Source organism: Muntiacus reevesi, chromosome 6 (assembly GCF_963930625.1).
Source record: "Muntiacus reevesi chromosome 6, mMunRee1.1, whole genome shotgun sequence".
Taxonomy (NCBI): Eukaryota; Metazoa; Chordata; class Mammalia; order Artiodactyla; family Cervidae; genus Muntiacus; species Muntiacus reevesi.
This window is the reverse complement of record NC_089254.1, coordinates 91,172,102-91,190,854: the sequence shown is the minus strand read 5'-3', so window position 1 is coordinate 91,190,854 and position 18,753 is coordinate 91,172,102. Positions and strand designations below refer to the sequence as shown.

The window sequence follows — 18,753 nt, the reverse complement described above, 5'->3', positions numbered from 1 at the left end:
TGGACTTGGAACCACAGGACTTACTAAGAGCACCGCACTGGCCCCTTGTCTCAGAGAACCTGCACGTCTGAGTCTGAGTTTTGCTTAATTTCTGGGAGAGATGCTGTTGTTCTTGCTTAGTTGCTTCATTGTGTCCAACTCTGCAACCCCATGGACTGCAGCGTGCCAGGCTCCCCTGTCCTTTACTATCTACCTGAGTTTGCTCAGATTCATGTCCATTGAGTTGGTGATCCTATCTAACCATCTCACGCTGCACACTGCCTAGAGCACATTACCCACCTTCCCTTCCTCTTTGATCACCCCCGTGGGCATTGGCATGGGCGTGGCAGAGATGCCACCAGTCTGGCCCGTGTGAGCTGGGCCCCAGCTACAAGTGAGGTGGACACCCAGCGTGGCTGGGGACCATGCCAGCTAGGGGTTAGGTGCAAACTGTGGCCAAAGGGAGCATTAAAATTCAGTGCCGGAAGTGCCAGGTCTGGTGCCAACGAGGAGACTGGGGATGAGGAGGGGAGACAGGAGCACAACGTCCGGAGCTGAGCAGACGTGGGAACAGAAGGGGAGGTGAGACTGAAGGCCGACAGTGGGCGGCCAGCTGTTAACTGGCCGTTGCAGTCGTTAGACTGAAGTGCTGAGCCCTCTTTGGTTGGTTAACATGGGTCACTGTCAGTCCCTAGGGATCTGGATTCTCGGTGTTTCTCTCTGTGTACCCTTAGTCTGAGTTCTGGCACGGGAAGCATTTTGTTTCTCATTTTCCTCCTCTGTCTACTCAATTGAGTATAATGAGGGTATGGAAGGAATTCTCAATGTGAGTTCTTTCCAGAATCCAGGGAGATGTTAGATGAGTTATCAGGAGGGATGCCCCAGGTCCCTTTATCTGACTTTTCAGGAGGTCCGCGGTACACCAAGGGGCTCTTCTGTCTGGGGGCCCCTCCTAGCAGGGACTAAAACGTGCCTCACCCTAAGTTCTGCTGTGCCTAATTGCTCAGTCGTGTCCAGCTCTTTGCAACCCAATGGACTGTATGTAGCCCGCCAGGCTTCTCTGTCCATGGGGATTCTCCAGGCAAGAATACTGGAGTGGGTTAACTATGCCCTCCTCCAGGGGATCTTCCCAACCCAGGAATCGAACCAGGGACTCCTACATTGCAGGTGGCTTCTTTACCATCTGAGCCACCAGGGAAGCCCATGGATACTAGAATGGATTGCCATGCCCTCCTCCAAGGGATCTTCCCAACCTAGGAATCAACCAGGGTCTCCTGCATTGCAGGTGGATTCTTTACCAGATGAGCTACCAGGGAAGCCCCACTCTAAGTTAGGAAGATGGTAAAAGCTGGGGTGGAATACGGCTGACTCTCTGTTCTGAGAATTGAGAAGCAACTTTACACACAAGGCAGCCACGCTCTTCTTTCGGTGGTGTCCCAGAAAAAGATCCTGTCTAGCATGGCCCTGCTCATGGTCACTTGTGTCCTCTCCCAGGGGTGTTTTGTTTGCTGTCCTTTTCCTTCTAGCTCTCTGTTTAGCACTGACAAGTGAGGTGGGCACCTAAGTCTTTGCTGGTGTTTATTTTAGGACGGAAGGTGTTGAGAATGTGCCTCGGCCGCTTTTAGGGACCTGAAGGCATGTTTCCAGTATCACTTTGACTGTTACGATAAAAGGGTGACATCAAACCAGTTACTGGGATAACAGGCACCATCACATAGTTGCCAAAGTGAGGAATGACTTTCACAGTCAAAAATATTGATTTTTTTTCCAAAAATTTTACTTGGGTAAGGGGATATCCCTCGAATTTTGGAAGTAAAATATAGCTCCTGAAGTTGTCAACCCAGTTGAATGCTTTAATCTTGTCATTTATCCCTGTTGCCAGTTGAGTACTCGCACCAAGCAGAATTCGAGAGGAGAATTACCTACATGAGAGCAAATAGAATGATGAGCATTTACAGTGGGGTGATGGCAAAGCATAGAAAAGACACGATCACCCTAGGAGCATGTTATAATTCTTTGCAGAGATGTTATAGGGGAAAAAAAAACACATTGACAGGGAACTCAAAAGCCCAAATTCAAGTTTCAGCAATGCCATTTCTAGCTATATGACTATGGACAAATCACTTAATCTTCCGAGTCTCATCTGTAAGAGAATGAAATGAGCCTGCCTCCCAGGGATGGTGTGAGAAATAGATGGAGAATATCTGTGAAAGCCCCATCACCTGCCAATCACTGTTAACAATACTCTCTTCTCACTGTGGGCAATGCTTCACAGCCTTCCTTTCTTGCGCCTCCCCTCAGTTTTTCCATCTGTTAAATAGAGGCATCGGTTCCATCCTGCCCCACCCCACCCACTGCTGCACACCTCCTCCGGCGTCTCCCCCAAGTTAGTGCAGAAAGAATAATGTGAAAAGCTTTAAGTTCCTTGAAACCAAGGAGGTGGGATAAATACTCTACTATATTGATTATGATGATTATATCTGGGACCAGGAAAATATGATTGCCTGGTTGCCAATGGCAACCAGATGGCAACGCAGAAGGAGGACTGTGTGCAGAGGTGCCCTGGGAAATGAAAGATGTTTCTTTTCTTCTCTTTAAAAAAAAGCAAAAAACCGCATTCCTTCTGCCGTGGTCTGGCATTCCTGCTCTTAGGAGATGTGGTCAGTCATAAATGGGATTTGAAGGGAGTGGCAAAGCGGGCTGACTCAGGGCGTCCACAGGAATGGCTCACAAGTGGCTGGTGCCTTCCTTCAGAGTCACGTTTCCTTCAGACGCAGAGATGGGAGGTCCAGCTGGTTGGCAGGGAGGACCAGGGCGGAGGAGAGGTGGGACCATGTGGAGCACCACAGCCCCCAGGAGGATAAGGGGCCGCCTGAGAGGGTAGAGCCCACGACTGAGGCCCCGGGTTGGGGGTGGTGGGGGGAGCCTGGGTTAAAGCCACTTCCTTCTCCCAGGTCTGAGGCCGATGTGGACTGAGGGAGGAGAAGCCTCATCCTCCTCCCAGGAGGTGAGCAAAACCTCAGCGTTTTTAGTTCAATGGCACTGACTTCCAGAGTCCTCTGCCTTCACGCCAGAGGTCCCAGGGCTGGGCTACAGTGTGGGCTGGACACACTGATCTCACGAACCCTCCCTTGACTGCTGTCCTTGTTTACGTAGTTACATAGCCAGGGAGTGGGGACATTCAGATCAGAACCCCAGCATCATCCGCACCCCTGCTCTGCCTTCCACGATGCTGACCATTTTCCGGGCAGGTCAGCCTGACAAGCAACTGATCGCTAGTCTCAAGCGTGAGGGATCTGAAAAGACAGGCTTGGCCTATGAGACGACCCTTAGACTTGTCTGCTAGCCAGAGGCCTTGGCTCGAATCCCTCTGTGACGCCTCTGTGTTCTGAGATAGAAGGCCTTTGGCCTGTGGGTCAGGACTCCCTCCCTCCCACAGTGCTGGGGGCTGGGAGCTTTCTGTAGAGCACAATGACTTTTCTTGACTAAGGTCCCGTGTGGGGCCACACATTTCTGGCTGCTGGCAGCCACTAGTTGACTCTGGGGAATGACTGGGAGGGTATGTCTGCTTCCTGAGGATATGGTGGTTCCATGGTCCTGGGTGTGGAAGATGAGAAAGAAAGCAGTGGGGAATATAGAGTGTTCTCGGCTATCCCGACGCTCTGCTGAAAAGAACCTGAAAGAAAGTGAAAGTGTTAATAGCTTAGTCATGACCCCATGGACTGCAGCCGACCAGGTTCCTCTGCCCATGGGATTCTCCAGGCAAGAATCCTGGAGCAGGTTGCCATTCCCTTCTCCAGGGGATCTTCCCTACCCAGAGATCGAACTCCAGTTGCTTGCATTGCTGGAGGGTTCTTTTACCTTCTGAGCCACCAGGGAAGCTCTGGCCCAAGTGTGACTCCTGAACAATGGAAGCAATTTGACTGCTGGCTGCCTAGAACTGTGTACTATTTATCACAGCCCTCCAAATAGCATTTGTGCGAGTGACTCTGTCATTGTGGCGTTTTCCTGAACACTGACAGCTAATGTATACTGAGCATATATAGGCATGTACATGTGTGACCTCACCTAAACATCACAGTGACCCTATGAGAGAAACCATATGAGTTCTGAGTGACCATATCAGAGAAAACTGATATGAGGTGATTGTCTCATTTTATTACATTTATCCTATTTCACGGGTGGGGAGGCTGGGCCCTGGTGAGGACTGATCATGTACAGTGACTAAGCCCTGGGGCTGGACTTGAGCCCAGCTTCTCTGACTCCTGGGTGTGCACTCATAATCACTGATCGTGTCATGAGTCCCACATCATCGCAGGCCACACTTCTCTTCCTACCAGGGGAATGGCCCAGCTTGCCTGCTTTAGTCCTTCTTGCTGACTCCTGTCTTGATGTTCTCAGCTGCCATATTAATTTTAGTAATCTCATTGCCACTCGACAACCTCTGTTCAGAAGACTCAACACCTACACAAGTTTAAACTTCTTTGCCTGACATCCTGGGCCCTCTGGTGACCTAGATAAAGCTCACCTCCTGGCTTCTAACTCTCATTGTCATTCCTCTAGTTGCATGTAAGAATCAGCAGGGTAACCTGTTGGTGTTCTTACAGACGTCATCACTCCTGAGGCCCTTGAGGGCTATCCCTTCTGGCTGTAATTTCTTTTCTCTCCCTCTAGGCCCCAGTGGTACACGCCCAAATCTCACCCATCTTGTCAGCCTTAGCTCAGTCGCCTCCATTGTCACTGGGCCTTTCTTGATTTTCTCAGAAGGGCACAAATTCTCCCTCCTCTCAGCAGGCATAGGATTTGATCCACCTTACACCATTAACCATTTCCGTCTCATGCCTTCATTCTTTTACTCATCCGTGCAATGTTCTCTGAGCCTCTCCCACGCAGGGCCAGGTGCTGGGGTTGAAAGAGGAATCATGGTCCCAGCCCTGAAGCCGCTAACTGCATGGAGACTTGGACCAGGGTGTGCCTGACCTCCTGTGCCCAATGGTCTCCCGGCATAGTGCCTTGGAGGACACGCAACACAATCGCTTTGAGTGAGTGGAGGTGCTTGATGTTCCCCAATGCTAAAAGGAGAGACCGCAGGAGAACACAGGGGTAGGTTGGCATGTGCTGCGTCCAGAGCCAGGAGGTTGGTCCTCAACTAGTTTATATGCCAGGAGACCTTCTGTCTTGTCCAGAAAGAGGCAAACTGGAACACAGCCCCTCTTCCATCCTCTTCTGGGAAGGGACTGTTTGCCCGACTAGGGAAACCTCTCCTCTGCCTGCCTAGCTTCTCCCGGGGTCCAGGTGCTCACAGATGGCATGCCTGCATGCTAAGTCACTTCAGTACTGACTCTTTGCGTCCCTGTGGACTGTAGCCCACCAGGCTCCTCTGTCTCCAGGCAAGAATACTGGAGTGGGTTGCCATGCCGTCCTCCAGGGGATATCCCCAACCCAGGGCTTGAACCCTGGGTTGCAGGCATAATGGTGGCAAGGATGTCTTTTCTTTTCTTTTTAAAATTTGGCTCCACCAGGTCTAAGTTGCAGCGTGCAGTATCTTTAGTTGATGTTGTTGTGCTCGGTTGTGTCTGACTCTTTGCAATCTCATGAACTGTAGCCTGCCAGGCTCCTCTCTTCATGGGATTTTCCAGGCAAGAATACTGGAGTGGGTTGCCATTTCCTTCTCCAGGGGATCTTCCTGACCCAGGGATTGAACCTGCATCTCCTACATTGGCAGGTGGATTCTTTACCACTGAGTCACCTGGGAGGCCCAGAAGGGATGTCTTGAGTAAGACTAGTAGGGTGACTTCCTGAGGGCATCCCATGGTTAACATGTCAGCATGACCTAGCAAACACTGACCACCAAGACTTTCCAAATGCTGTGCTGAGTCCACAGAGTCCTGTTTAGGGTCTGGGTATGGAGCAGTCAGAGAAACACCAAGTATTTTAGCAACGTTCTGGAGCAGGGGTCAGCAAGCACCATCCACCATCTGGCTGGCCACCTGTTTTTGTAGAGCCCGCGAGAAAAGAATGGTTCTTCCATTTTTAAGTGCTTGGGGGAAAAAATATCAAAAGAAGAATAATATTTCATGACATGTGAAAATGATATGAAATTCAAATTGCACTGTCCATAAATAAAGTTTGGCTGGAACTCAGCCCTGCTCATTTGTTTACATCTTGTCTGTGGTTGCTTATGCAGTGGAACGGCAGAGTTACAACAGAGAGCACATCGCCCACGAAGCCTAAATATTTATTCTCTCGCACTTTAGAGGATAAGTTTGTGATCTTGTGCGAGAGATTAAAGTTCTTTCTATACCTATCCTTCTTGGTCAAGAATGAAGGACTTGGGGCTTCCCTAGTGGTCCAGTGGTTAAGAGCCCACCTACCAATGCAGGGGACATGGGTTTGATCCCTGGTCAGGAAGATTCCACATGCCGCAGGACAAAGTAAGACTTTGCTCTGCAACAAGAGAAGTCACCACAGTGAGAAGCCTGAGCGCTGCTCCTGGAGAGTAGAGAAACAAAAACCCAGTGCAGCAAAAAATAAATAAATAAATAAATTTTAAATTAATTAAGTAAATATTTTTTTAAAAAAGAAGGAAGAACTTCCTAGTGTGGAGAGCAGGTCAGCTGCTGGCTTTGAGAACAAAGCCAGGTGTTCAGGGTGTTGCAGATGGATGAATCCTTGCCTTGGGGTTCTGTATCCTGAGTTCTGTGTGGTTTGGAGATGAGACCTTCTCTTCTCCGGATCTCTGATCCTCGTAAGTTTGGGCTGCATGCTCTCTAAGGCCCCGTCTTCTTCACAGGTGGGCACACTTCTTTGGTCTATGAGGCTTGTTCTACACACTAGCATAAGGATGACTTTGGGCCTCCCAGGCTTGTGCTTTGCGGTTTTGGCCTGGGCAGCCATGAAGGCCCCAGCTTAGCCAGCTGGTGGACACAGAATCTCCTTGGCTGCCCCCATCTCCCTGGGCCCCAGCCCTTGCACCCCCGCCACTCACCAGGACCACCGTCTTCTCCCTCGCATTGATCCCTTTGGATTTGAATCCTGGTTTTGGACTCAGTTCAGCAGTGTTTTTGAAGCACCCCGAGATTTAGGCGGACTGTAATTATGTAATTCATCCTTGTTATCATTTCTAATTGTTCTCAGAGCTGTTTCCTAAACTGATTGGAAACAATTGCAGACAGGGAATGGAGTGGGAAATAGGTGAGGACCTGGCGGCTAGCCGGGGCCTGACTGTATGCTGGAGGCCACGTCAGAGTGGGTGGGCGCAGGGTGGGGGCAGAGAGGGCCCCCCCTCGTGTTTCCTTGCATCTGGGTGGGTAGTGAGGGTGACAAGAAGAAGCACGCTGAGGTGCTGGGAGCTTTGGTTTAATCATTCATAACTAACAAACCTCCCTCCTGCTCCCAGCCCCACAGGCCGACTGTTTTCCCTTTCTCAGTGGCCTCCATGACGCTGGTGGAGCTCCCAGCGGAGCCTGCCAGCGGGCAACAGGGAGCCTGGCCCTTCCCTCCTGGCTTCAAATTGTTTGTGCTTCCTTGACACAGAAAGAATGCACCTCTTGAGCCATACCTCACCCCCAGAAAGCCAAGGAGAGTTCATGGAGGGAGAATGGGGTGGGTAGCTTCCTCCTGATTTGGGCCTGAGCAGGTGAAATGGGGCTCCAGCTCATGTCCCCTGGGGAGAGCAGCCAGAACCCCAGAAAAGGGACCCAAATAAGTGTTCGCCGCAGGGCCCTGCTGTTAGGAACAGCCCCTGCAGTTCCTAACTGCACAGTGCTCTGTGCCCCGTGGGGCCAGGCAGAGAACGGCTCATTTGGGGGGGGTGTGTACCTGGAACATCTTACCCCCGACACCCCCACCACCACCAGGTGTGTGACCTGGTCTGCGACCCTGTCGTCCTCCTCTCCCTCATTCCTCTCCCCACCTAATTGCAGAAATGAAATGAGACGACTTCCAAGAAAACCACTGAATTTCTAGAAAGGGCAGAGAAGCCAGAATGGGGTGGAGACCCCAGGCTATTTGGTACTGGAAGAGATGCTCACCCTGGCAGGTCATCAGTGATGCCTCTGTACACATTCACCAAGGCCCTCTGAGGGCGAAGAGACCATGATGCCCATGTATCTACTGGGAAGCGAAGGATTACATGATTCCAGAGACAAGTTGAAGCACCCGAACGTGGCATGTACTGGAGGAGGCGTGGGGCACGGAAGGTGTAGGCTGGTAGAGCCAGGCCTGGGACCTTGACTTCCCAGGTTCCCATGATGTTGACGCCGTCCCACGTGTGTCTGACTCCAAGCTCTTCCCACAGGCCAAAACTGCCCACTGAGGCAGAGATTGGTCAGGCGGAAGCCACACGACTTGCCTGGAAGACTCAGCCCAGGGTCGCTTCTGGTGGGGTGAGGTGGGCTTCACTGGTGCGTGTTTAAGTGGGAGTCAGGGGGCACAGGTGTCCATTGTGCTGGTGTTTTTTTTCCCTCTCTCACTCTTCATTTCTAGTCTCTGGAGCCAGAGAAGCAGGAAAAGGAAGTATGAGGGGTACCTGAAGAGTTCAGGGACTCAGAGTTCTTCCCTCGTGCCCAGTCCTTCTCCCCAAGCACCCTGGCTCCACGGACCATGTTCAAGGACCTGCATCCTCTCAGCCCCACCCTCCATTCCTGCCCCAGGAGTCCGCCTGGCCAGTCCACCGGCTACCCCATCTCACAGGGCTTGAGGTCTGCGGTGAGGGGTGTGAAGAGCTCTGTGTTTTGTGTTCTGGAAGCTCTTTCCTGGGACCTGCAAGGATACACAGCATTGTGGCACAGTTGCCTACACTGGTGCTGTTTCCACCCCCAAGACTGCTGGACTCTCCCACCACCTCTAACGCTTAGAATTGTCTTTGTCAGGATGTCTAGGGGTTACCCACTAAGACAGAGCCCGCTCCTGTGCTCCATGTCCCCTTCAGTCAGCTGAGGTCAATCCCCATGGGCAGGACATCAGCGGGTCCAGCCTGGATGGCCATGGAGATGGACCCTGGGGTCTAGCATTTCTCAACCCTTTTCTCATTATCACTTTCCTCCACTAGGAGAAAAAAGCAACTAAATTTAAATTCTTTCAAATGTGAAACTATGCTGAGCTATGAGAATTTGGGCTTTGGAGGGTCCAAACAGACCACCATCATGTCCAAGAGGGTTTTTTGCCCTCCACTTTCACCCTCTTGGGGGTGCTCATGCCCCCTTGAGAATGCATGCTGTAGGCTTTCCAGAACGTTTCCAAACTGGGTATAGTTTCTCTGTAGTCTCCTTCACTATATAGAACCAAAGGTCTTCACGAATGAAGAATGTGGTCTCAGGGACTGAGGCAGACATACACATCTGCTACTGGAGTGAATGGTTTCTCATGTCTGAGGTTCACTTGTTTATAAAACTCAAACCCTCGCTTCTGCTCACCTAGCATGGAGGCCACACCGAGGAAGGGGCACGCATAACACTGGCCATTGTCTGTGGGCCTCGCAGGGGTTGGGGGCCATGATCTTCCCTTAGCTTCTGCCCCACGACCCAGTCCGAGGCGTGGAGCCCCCGGAGTGGGGACAGAAAGGGGGCACCCACTCTTGCCTCCTTGGCTGGCAGCTCTCCTGGTTGTAACTGTGGGCAGCAGAGGGCTGGTGATGGACTGGCGAGTGGGGTCTGCAGGAGGGTTGGGGGACACTCCAGAGGTCACTCTTCTCCCTGGCCTCCCTTCTTTCTGCAGCCTCCTCTGGCGGGGAGGTCTTCTCATCTCTTCACCCGGAACCAACACCCCACGGTACAGCCATCCCCCTGAATGAGGCCCCTCAGAACCTCTCCCTTGCATGTTAGGATGTGTGTTCTCAGTTTTGGGACCAGGCAGTTCTCAGTTTTGGGGTCCACTGGGCAGGGTGTGCCTGGAGGAAGCCACAGGGCTACAGAAGCCCCCGGGCCTCCGTTTGGAACCGGCTAGGCCAGGGAGCACTTTCACATGTAGCCCCCTGGAGTCCCACCCTGCACGTGGTGGGTAGTTGAACGGGAGGCCTAAATGAGAAACAGGTTCCTGGAATCTAGCCATGGCTCCCGTCTTCTCTGTTCCCTCCAGCAGCCCTCTCCTCTTGCTCTTTTTCTCTTCCTTTTTCTCTTCTTGTATCTGTACCAGGCTGAGTGTCCACCTGCTGTCCAGCTTCACATTTGTGCAAGGCAGGTGCCCCTGATCAAGGCAGGACATGAGATGGGGGTGGAGGGGGAGAGGGAGGAGGAAGCAGAAGGGGAGGGGGAATAAGGAGGGTCCCATCCATTCCTATAAATAGAAATTAACCCTCCCAGCCCAGGTCAACCACCACCCCCCCACCCCCACCCAGTTCCCTCCGCTTTCCCACCAAGGTCATAAAATCCGCTTATAACTCTTACCAATTCCCCTGTTAGGACCAGAAACACACAATTAGCTTTCAAAGTGTCTCCAAGCTGTGGCCAGTTAGAAATTTATGACTTTTTTTTTTTTAAGGTTTCCTTTAAAGTGGCTAATTAGGTATATTTCTCCAATGGTAATTTTAAAAATGCTAATTGGTCTGCTCTCTGGAAGGAGGAGGAGAAATCTCCCCCCTTATTATCTCAGCACTGGGGAGGCACAGAAGAGACCATCCTGGCCCGAGCAGCCTCCAAGGACAGGGCCCCGGCGCCAATCCTGTTACGGGTTTGGCAGCGAGCAAGTTGGGGATCTGGGAGAAAGGTTCTCTGTGTCCCACACACCTCCTTGGGAAGGGGAAGTGGCAGCATGTCTGGAGATGGTGGCCGTGGTAAGGCAGGGGTCATCACGGTTCACCCCACTGGTGCAGTGGGGCCACGATACCCAGTCCCAGGGCGGACCTGGAAGACACCTTCACAGTAGCTTCCAGGGAGGATGGACGAGCAGGGAGGGTGTGGAGGGCTGACCTCAAAGAGGACTTGCCTCCCAGTCAGGATGTAACAGCCCTAGCACAGAGCTTGACAGCTAGTAAACTGCATGCTAGCAGAATATGCCATTTGGGGGAGGGTGTTTATTAAAAGTGCAATTCCAAATTGAACCTAAAGGGGGCAGAATTCAGGGGTATGGTGGCCTCTGAAACCCTTGTGGGGTGCTCAGTCGTGTCCAGTGCTTTCCCACCCCACGGACTGTAGCCCGCCAGGCTCCTCTGTCCATGGGATTCTCCAGGCAAGAGTACTGGAGCGGGTTGCCATTTCCTCCTCCAGGAGATCTTCCAGACCCTGGGATTGAACCTGCATCTCCTGCATTGGCAGGCAGATTCTTTACCACTCTACCACCTGGAAAGCCCCACAAACCCTTGGTTCCTTGGCTAAAGGGCTTGCTCAGGAGATGGTCTGGGGCAGCTCTGGCCAGCGGGGCGGGGGGGTGTGGTTGGCCTGGATGTCACTCCACCTGGCCCAGGGAGCCCCGGGGGTGAGCCATATATCATCCTGGAGGGATGTCCAGTCTTCCCCTTGGCACAGGTGCTGCTGGCTCCTGCCCTTCCATCCCTGTGCGTTGCTATGTGAATAACACAATTATGAAGACACAGGACAGGGATAAGCAAACAACATTCTGCAGCAGAGAGAGCGGGAGGGAGAGTCAGTCACAATCAGATATTTTGTTATTGACTCATTTCAGGGAAGAGTCGAATTCTTTAAAACCCAGCGCTATTGCAGAAGGGAGGTGTGATGAACGATTAAACAGATTGCTCAGTTTTACTTTTCAACATTAGCTTTTATCAAGGATCTCTACCAGCTCACCTCCTCTCTTGGGCTCCGTCACCATCTCTAGGAAAGCCAGATAGAAGTGTGACTGGGACTCCATAGTCCCGAGTCTGCAACCACGGCCCTGCCCTGCTCATGGACTCAGCTTCCTCATCAGTTAAATGGGAGATGGGGCTGTCCCTGCAGTATGTCTGGGGCAGAGGACATATTGGTTAGAGTGAGCGGAGCATGGTCTGAATCCTGGCTTTTACACTTCTCAACTGGGTGAGGTTGGGAGGATTACTTTACTTTATAAGCTTTGGCCTACTGGGAACAATCAAATGAAATAATGCACAAATTGTGCAAAGTGGAAATAAAGACTTGATGTTATTGTCCTAAAAATGAATTGAGATGATGGATGCAACGTATCTAGCACAGCGTTGGAGATGTGGAGCCCCCTGGAGGACAGATTTTTACTTGATGACCAGCCCTTCTTGGATAATTGTGCCCTGTTCATGTGGGAGGCTAGAGAGGATGAACACAGCTTGTGACCTGTGTAACCATTTCCGAGCCACCTCAAGGGGATGGAGGGACAGGGATGATAAATGATCCATTTTCCTCTCCCCTGTGTCTCTGAGGCTGATGAGGCGAAGAGACTTGGTGGCCTCAGCTATGGGAGAGTTTGTCTGAGGTTCCCAAGTTGCTATGGACCACCTCGTCCATTCACCTCCTTCTGGGTTGTCTAGAGTTACCTAACCTTTCTGATCCTCTGTCCAGTGGGGAAATTACCCCCTTTCCAAGGTTATTATGAAAACTAAGAGAGCTAATGTATTCCAGGAGTTCCTGGAATAGGGCTGGGGTCTTAGAAAGCACTCAGTGAAGGCTACTTTCCTTCCCTCTATGAAGCCAGTGGCCAGAAAATTGGCAATTGGATGTTGGACTAAGACCATCACTAATTAGCTTGAGCCATAAGGGGGAGAGAAAGGAAAGAAGAGCCAGGCCTTTAGGTAGGACCAATGCGAGTCCATCTCTGGATGGATTTATGATGGATATTTAGGATTGGGTTTTATTAGAATGGCTGCGTAGAAAAGTAGATTTATAGAATTTGGAGGCAGACAAAACTATTTTTGATCTCAGCTTTATGAGATACCAGCTGTGTGGCATTAGACTAATTACGTATCCTCACTGTGCTTCTTTCTATGTGCTCACATATGGGAAGGATTAAACCCCATTGTGGGTGTGGAATACTTGGTAATACACAGTAGATCCCCAGTAGATGTTAACTTTCTCCTCTCTGAGGTGGGTGATCAGTTTGGTCTGCATAAGACACCCATTGTTCTCTCCAAGTCACAGTCTCTGGGTCACACATGTGCACAGTCATGCATGGTGATGGGTAATGAGGTCACTAGTTCATCCTTGTTTCCTGGCCTCTCGGATGGGTCTTGGCATCAGGTGAAGACTCAAAGCATTCAGGGAGCAACTGGGTGTTTTAGTTCCCAAGGTATTAGCATTTGTTGTAACCACATGTATATATTTGACAATGACTTCCCTGTGAAAAGCTCTGAGCCCTTTGAAGCCCTTGCCTCATTCTGAGCAAGATTTTAGAGGCATTATTTGCTGAACTTCACAGAGGAGGAGGCTAGGGGATAGAAAGACGCTGGCTTGCCAAGGTCACAGGAAAGCAGTGCCATATTTGACATCTTCCCAGGCTCTGACTGTGGTTCTTTTTGTAGTAACTCAGTTGGCATCTCAAAAAGAGGTTCTGGGATTTTCCTGGGGGAATCTCCAGGGTTCCTTTGGGATACTAGGAACCAGACTGTGACCCTGGAAATGATTAATTGGGTGAAAAACAGTTAAAATTTTGAGGACTAAGTTCTAAGCTTTGTGTTAGACAATTTGCTTTTCATCTCATTTTACTTTTACAACACCATTACATGTAAAGTGGGTGTTTCCATGTTATAGATGAAGTTCTGGTCAAAACCTTTAGCTCATACAGTGAAGAAGCAGCTAAGATTTAAATCTGGGAATGTCAGCCCCAAATGAAACCTGCTTCCTCCTTCGGACACCACACTAAAGAGTGGAAGGGTAAACTGAACCAGGGAATGTTCTAAGAACAGGGTAATGACAAGGAGATGGAGTGGCATCTAAACTCTATATTTGTGGGGGAAAATATGAAGAGAGTTTGTCTTGAAATCTGTATTAAATTTGGGAAAGGCCCAGTTATATTCTCACTTTCTAGGAATGTCTGGGGAACCCACCTGTTAAAAGAAAGTGATCTACTCAACTTTAAGAAGGAAGCAACTGACACGTACTATGACAAGAGTGAACCTTGAGGACATTATGCTCAATGAAATAAGCCAGTCACCAAAGACTTCCCAAGTGGCACTAGTAGTAAAGAACCCACCTGTCAATGCAGGAAACATAAGAGGCGCAAGTTCGATCCCTGGGTCGGGAAGATCCCTTAGAGGAGGGCATGGCAACCCACTCCAGTATTCTTGCCTGGAGAATTCCGTGGACAGAAGAACCTGGCAGGCTACAGTCCATAGGATCACAAAGAGTCGGACACGACTGAATCGACTTAGAACAGCACAGCAAGGGACAAGTACTGTTTGAGTCCGCTTACAGGACACCTAGAAGAGTCAGCACACAGAGACAGGAGTTAGAATGGTGGTTTCCGGGCCCTGTGGCTTTAGATTAGCTGATGGGGCTATGTTCAGCCGGACCCAAGAGAGGAGGCCCAGGGAATGAGCTCCCGAGTAGATGGTGTCCATGAGCCAAGAAAAGGCTTGGAAAGAGCAGACGCTTTCCCATCTTCTGCTGGACCAGTAGTTTCTGGGCTCTATTGCCTCACATTCTCATGGAGACCATAAGCAAGCAAAGTGATATTTAAAGACAGTAGGAGAAACTCATGTCAGAGAAAGCACACTCTCTCTGAACAAACTGTTAATTGAATATGTTAGAACTCAGATTCTAACACACAGGCATGAGATCAACATGGGCTTGACCCTGATTAAGGGCACCTGTGAGGAGGAGGCGTTGCTAGGACTTTCCACAGCCCTGTCTGTTCATGGATACTGAACCCTTGAGAGAAGGATTAGCAGCACACCCCAAGCACGGTGGTGGACATGGTGTGGGCCGGGGGCTGGCAAGCCTATGGCTGGACCACATCCTGACTTTGTACAGCCCAGGAGCTAAGAATGGTTTCCATGTTATTTAATGACATTTTTTTTAAAAATCAAAAGACGAACAGTATTTCATGACACGTGGACATTATATGAAATGTGATTTATCATGTACCTCAGGGAAGTTGTATTTGAACACAGCCACACTTATGTGTTTACTCATCATTTGTGGCTGTTTCCTGTTGCAACAGCAAAACTAAGCAGTTGTGACAGATAATATGGCCCGCAAAGCTGCACATATTTCTCACCTGGCTTTTACCGATAGGTTTGCTGACCCTGGTCTAGTCTGATATTTTTTTTCAAACTCTGGGTCACAACCCTCAAGTCAGTCATGAATCAATTTAGTGGAACCTGATGATCGCATTCAAGATGGGGGGGAAAAAAAAACCCAGAAAGATGGCAGAAAATATCAGAGTACATCATTTGTTGTAAGGCAGTTTTTCTCTTTAAAGATTTTTATAAAATTTCACTTAAGTAAGCATATGTGCACTCAATCATGATGTGAACTGTTTCTTTGATTTATGGGTCTTTGTTCAAAATGTAAAGAAAGCTTACCAGTCTAGATGAACCTAGGAAATTTACTGTTGTGTACCTGGATATTGTGGATAACATTTGGACACATGCCGCTCAGCTACCTCTGCTCAGGGCCTGGTTGTCTGTGCCCAAAGCCCAGCTTCAAGCCAGGTGGGTGTGGATTCCCCACTGCATCTCCCACCCCCAGAGCACTGCGGTCCAGGATGGTCAAGATGCAATGCCTGATCCCAGGTAGGGCCATTTCCTCATTTCTGCCCAATTTTTCTCCCATTTGAAGAGGGAGGTTTCAATTTTCCCAGAGGGCAGTGAATAAGGAATGTTTGCTCTTGAGCAAAGAGAAAAACAAGCAAGACCCAGGACCAAGGCCACAGAGCTCCCTTCCTGACCCCTTCGATTGGCAGGTGACACGGGAGTGACAAAGGATGGCTCTCGCGCAAGGTGACAAGAGGCAAGATCCACGGAGGCTTTGTGTTTACAAACATATTGCCCAAAGTGTCATGGATATCATTGAAAAACATCAATTATTGATCGAGGGCGACAGATCACGGGTCCCAGCCATTAAAAAAATAACAGAAATTCAGGCGTGGAGGAAGAAAAGGGGAAGAATGTGCAGAGGGTGGAAACACTGGTGTAACATCCCCACTACTTCTCCCCTCCCCGTCCCGACCTTGCTCTATCTCCTTTTTCCCTTCCCTCTGCATCTCCACCTGCTCGTCACTGCCGGTTCTTCTTTATGCAATGGAAGGAAAGTCATTGATTTGTTCAAGAGCATTCGCCCCAGTCTTACAGGCTACCTGGTTTCCCTTTCTTTTCTCTCAACTGTGCCTGGCATGACTATGAGCTAGACAAAATAATGACTCCATGATTTAGTGCTTAGCCAAGCTTCCTATTCTCAAAGCTGTTTAATCATCAGCATCCTCCATAAAGACCTTTAACAACCAGATAACAAAAGCCTTTACAATACAGTTTGCTCAGTTGGGAGCAGACTATTCCAGGCCTTAAGAACTAAGCTGGGTTCAGTCCATCTTGATTCTGGGAGTTTGGGAAGGTGAAGGGGTCATGTTCATCAGGAGGCTTTGACCCTCATATCGTAGTACAGAACAGATCGCACCATCCTGTAAGGAAGAGCTATCCACAGGTAAGGCTCCCAAGAATTGAAGGTGAATATGCCTTTTCAGTCCAAGGGACCAGGGTAGACATCTGGGATGGAGAACCTTGGGGAAGAATGAATGAACCCTGATAGAGAGTGAGGATAACCTTTATTAAGTTCAGGTCACGTTAGGATGTGAGAATGAGTGTGATGATAAAATAAAATAAGATAAAATACTATAATAAAGTAAAATAAAAAATAAAATAAAACCGACAGCAGCAGTGGGATGGCTTGGTATGGGTGATGGGGCTGCCAAGGGGTCTAGGGAGACCCAATCATCTAGAGGACAGAGTTGGCTGGGTGCTTGGTGGTAGATGATCACTAAGACTTTTTCAGTGCCCAGCATCTCTTATTGCAAATCAGCTCAAAAAAATCTTAAACACAAAAACATTGGATTAGGGGAATTTGATCCTAGTAAACCAAAATGAGAGGGCTTCCCAGGTGGGTAAAGATATGCCTGCCAATGCAGCAGACACAGTTGTGATTCCTGGGTCAGGAAAATCCCTTGGGGGAGGAAACGGCAATCCACTCCAATGTTCTTGCCTGGAAAAGCCCATGGACAGAGAGGTGCCTGGACGTCTACAGTCCATGAGATCTCAAAGAGTCGAACATGACTTAGCAATTGAGCAGGCACACACACAAACCAAAGTGACCTAGGACAAGAAGCTTTAGAGGGTGAGAATCAAGCGGTTACAGAGAAAGCAGTTTCACCACAGAACTGAAGGAGGTAAATGGGGACCTAGTAAGAAAGAGAAGAGACCCAAAGACCAAGGGGCAGGCCAGCCTTCCTGGGGATGAAACAGGAGCTGGCTGGGTACCAGCTGAAGTACCAGGGGTAGTGCTGGCGGGGTCTCCCTCAGTCTCTCTCCCTCTTTCTCACTCATTTACTTATTCACCCTTTATATTGGTGGTTTATTATTTGCCAAGCATTTCTCTGCATGTTGGAAATTCAGATTTAAAAGATACAGAAATAAAATCTCTGCCCTCAAGGAATTTGTGAGCTAAAGCATTATCTCATTCCTTATCTACCAGGCAGTGTCTATATCCCAAGATTTCTCATTTTGTCTCAAAACAGTTTAATCATTTAAACGGCTGAATGTGTAGTTGGTGGGAACGTCGTGGAACCTGAGTCCAGAAAGAGGGAGAAACGAAGGAGGCAGCCCCCATCCCTAGCCCGGGCCTTGTGAGGAGGGCAGCAAACCTGCTTGTCTAAGGCATGGAGAAAATGGTGCCCGAGAGCCCTCAGATGAGGCACCCCTCCTGCCATTTCATTTCTGGTTGTCAGAGGCTCCCCAGTAGTCCTTTTCGGTAAGTGAGGTGTTAGGAGGATGGGTTGGCCTTGCAGTGAGATGGGTAATGATCTTTGAGGCTGAAAGGGAAGCAGGAATCCCTGTAGAGTGGTCGCATGCTTGGCTTAAAGTCTGTGGATTTCTAGAGCAGGCAAAGTGGCATCCAACAACATTCCTCTGCAGAGACACAAACCCCTTTGTCCTGATATCATCAGTAGGACTACACTCACTCTCTAATATTGGGCTCAGATCGCAGTCGATCTGTTCTACATTCTGAGACACTTCCCCCTTTCTGTAGTATGTGAAGAAGCACCCATGCTTGCATCAATAGCAGTGGGGGGTAAGAGTGGAGGGGTTGGGGTACCAGCCCATGAAGTGGTTAAAGAACTTCTATACAGGTGTCTTCTGTCCATCCACCCATCCATTTATCAATCCATCCTTCCACCCACCCATCCATCCATCCATCCATGCATCTATCCAATCAACCAACCACCCACCCACTCACCCCACCCCACCATCCACTGGTTTACTTGAGAAGTATCTACTGACATCCCATAATGTGCCCTAAGCCACGCCCTAGGGACAGAGTAGAAAACAGTCCTACTTCACAGCTTCCCAAGACCCAGGTGTGCCATTTATCTTTCCAGTGGCTTCCCTTTTACAAAGGCCCGACTTTTCATTCTTGAGCAGCCTTGCATCATTACAAGAAGGGAAGAGGCAACTAGTGGGATGAAGGCAGTTTATTGCTTCCAAGCAAAACTTACCCGATAGGAGTCAGAGTAGTCTGAGGTCATGGTGAGAATCACCTCTTGAGTACACATCTCAAGAGGCATCAGGAATGAGGACAATAGAAAGGACCCAGGATGACAGGCTGGGTGGGATGGGGAGAGCCCTGGACTTAATTAACTGTGTGCCCCCAGGGCAGGGGCTTCCCC

At 49.7% G+C, this 18,753-nt stretch overlaps 1 protein-coding gene across 5 annotated transcripts in view; it reads left to right on the top strand.

Moving 5' to 3' along the window:
- The window catches only part of PLXNA4 (plexin A4), a 469,014-nt gene that overhangs the window by 149,523 nt on the left and 300,738 nt on the right, over positions 1–18,753 (top strand). The window lies entirely within an intron of this gene.